The sequence below is a fragment of the Raphanus sativus genome, unplaced genomic scaffold (assembly GCF_000801105.2).
Source record: "Raphanus sativus cultivar WK10039 unplaced genomic scaffold, ASM80110v3 Scaffold0972, whole genome shotgun sequence".
NCBI lineage: Eukaryota > Viridiplantae > Streptophyta > Magnoliopsida > Brassicales > Brassicaceae > Raphanus > Raphanus sativus.
Genome location: NW_026616286.1, coordinates 1 through 3204, shown reverse-complemented (window position 1 = coordinate 3204; position 3204 = coordinate 1). Strand labels below are relative to the sequence as shown.

Sequence of the window (3204 nt, the reverse complement as noted above, 5' to 3'; positions counted from 1 at the left end):
TTTTATTTTATTCCTCAGTTGTTGCTTAACCCAATTACCCAAACGACTCGTTCCTCAAAGGCTGGCTGCATATCAATATCTCTGTTTATGTCCAGTGATGTGACATGTTGATATGCGATCAATCAAAAAGGAACAAAAAATATTGGCGTACATTAAATTAAAAATAGTGTTCTATACTTCACTTCAGTCATCGTATTTAGTTGTTAAATTCTTTATTATTTGAAACTAATTAAAATGTTAAAAATATCCAACGGAGCAGAACTTTTATATCTAAGTTTAAAGAGTCCATACTTTTTGATATGCAAAGAGTAGAAAATGTAGATTTGACTTTTTACAAGTTTTGTATGTTTTTCCGTAACCTCGTGTGCTAGTGTAGATCTCACATTTGATAGTTGGCTTTTCATGATCTCACACGTATAACAATGTTTGTAGGATAAAAAAAAGGTGGAACAGATTTGATCCGAAAAAAGTGGGAGAGATTTGACAAACGGCAGTGCAAAAAGTTGTTATATTCTGTCAAAGATTGAAATGTTTTTTTTTAAATTAACCTTAGCATTTTATAATGTAGATATGAGTTTGATTATGTGTCGACAGAAATCTTTTAAGATCTGTCAAAGTTTTACAACACATTTTGTTTATGGACCTCGAAAAAAACGCACGATTCTTCATCTAACTTTCCATAAACTTTACTTTCTACCAACAAAACGAGGCATGGGAGTTTCTGCGTAATTTGAAGACTAAAAGAAAACAAAATGAATTTTTTACCAAATCAGGTGTTAATCGTGTTATTGTGAAAGTTGAGGGGGTGTTTCCAAACGTCGCCATACTTGAAAAGTTGCCACTTGTCAGGCAATCAATCACTCAAAAGATCTTTTTTTCTTTCAAAAGCAAACAAACGTGTTGGAGTGCGTAGATAGGAAAGGCATCCGTTATTTCGTCACCATCAAACCAAAAACGGCGTCGCATAGGTGTACAGTTCTCTGCTTTCAAAACTGCCCAATATAAACAGAGCCGTTCGGCAACTTCATATCACTTATCAGTATAATTCCTTTGTCTCCTACAAAACTTAAACACAGAGAAAGTTAGAGACTTCGATCAACCTCGTCTTGAAAATGGTCAGTTACGTTAAGCTTTAATGATCTCTGCTCTCTATCTCTTTCAGACCACATCTGAAAATGTATTAGTTCGTTGTTCTTAAGATATAGTTTGGTCTTTTTATGTACGCAGGCAAGTGAAACAGATAACATCACGTATGAAGAGGTATGTGTTATGCTAGTAAATAATAACTGAACGTGTTACGTACGTTCTTTACATAGATAGAGGAATCTTGGTTTTGAATGATGATTATAATATGCAGAGTTTCATCAAGAATCCTCGAGGAATGAAACTATTCACGTGCAAGTGGTTACCAGCAAATCAAGAACCAAAGGCTTTAATCTTCATCTGCCATGGATATGCAATGGAATGCAGCATCACCATGAATAGTTGAGATCAGCCCCCTTCATAATTTTCTATGTATATGTACATGTATTCATTTAATATTGAAGCCTTATTTATGTTTTGTGATGAATATGATTGGATTAGGTACTGCGAGGAGGCTTGTGAAGGCAGGGTTTGGAGTGTATGGGATGGATTATGAAGGACATGGCAAGTCTGATGGGCTTGGCGCTTATGTTCCAAACTTTGACCATCTCGTTGATGACGTTTCTGCCCACTACACATCGATTTGCGGTAATGATGACTTTTACAGGGTTAAACGTGTAATATTGACTTCGGAATGCTTATCTGAATTCACGGTCAAAGCCACCCTTTGTTTACCATTCAAGATTTTTTGTGTAGTTGATGTAGATATATATACAAAAATGTGAATTACTCAATAATTATTATGAAAAAAAAATGTTTTCGAGTTGATGTTATTGGATGAAAGAAAGTAACTCGCACGTAACCATATGTCGTTATCGCTTTGTCAGAAAATGATTTGATGTGTTTTTGTTTGTGGTTGGAATGATTAGAGAGAGAAAAGAATAAAGGGAAGATGAGGTTTCTGCTAGGAGAATCAATGGGCGGGGCAGTACTTTTGTTGTTACACAGAAAGAAGCCAGAGTTTTGGGATGGGCTGTCTTGGTTGCTCCAATGTGTAAGGTAACATTCATTCTATCTTTTTAGTTTCTCGACAAGATAAAAAAGAAATAGAAAACCACAATGCATAATTTTACATATTATAAAAAACTTTATCTTAATATATTGAAGTAGAAAATATTGAAGTAGAGGGGGAGAAGCATGGCTTCTATTTTGAGAGCTTATTGGGGAAAGGTAATAAAAGGTATGAGGAAAATAAAAAATTTGTAAAAACTGGATACTGCATTATTTTACTCTCTTTTTTGAGCAACTACTGTATTATTTTAATATTTATGTTGAAGGCCGTAGCGATCCTGATTTTGTATTTTTAAGAGGTTAGTTTGACACATTTAAAACATTCTTCAGTTTGGTGTGGACAACTTTTTTTCCCACCCAATCCAATAGGAACCAACATACACATATAACAAATGCCAAAATCTTTGTTGTCGGTTTATAAACGGAGCAGTATGATGTGAAAGATGCTGAATTACTAGCTGATTTTCATCAAAATATTAGGAGATAAGGTGTGAAATACAACTCTTAAAGCTCATGAATACATATTAATGAGGAAGAATATTTAAATATATATGAAGATTAGTCAAATATCTTGTTAATTATTTAAGCGCTCCCACTAAGTTTCTAAAGTAATCATGCAAAATAAACTAATATACTCAAAGCATATGCACAAGCAAATCATTTGAAGGTGCGTGGATGAGGAATATCTCCACTAATCTAATTTTATTTTTATCACAGATTGCAGAAGAAATGAAACCAAACCCTTTGGTTATTTCGATATTGTCGAAACTAAGTGGGGTTATACCCACGTGGAAATTATCCCTGGCCAAGACATCATTGAGACTGCTTTTAAACAGCCAGAGATCAGGAAGCAGGTTCGTTTCACTTTTTAAACACATAGTAATGAGTAATCACTAGTATAACGCAACGTATAATTAACTTTTACAACAATGTGATGATTGTAGGTTAGAGAGAACCCTTACTGTCTCAAAGACGTCCACGTTTGAAGACTGCTTGATGAGCTCTTGAGGGTTAGTATCTCCGATCTCGAGAAGAGACTTAATGAGGTAT

At 34.4% G+C, this 3204-nt stretch overlaps 1 pseudogene; it reads left to right on the top strand.

Moving 5' to 3' along the window:
* The first annotated feature begins 952 nt into the window (after window positions 1-952).
* Window positions 953-3197, top strand: LOC130503478 (caffeoylshikimate esterase-like; annotated as a pseudogene).
* Window positions 3198-3204: the final 7 nt, after the last annotated feature.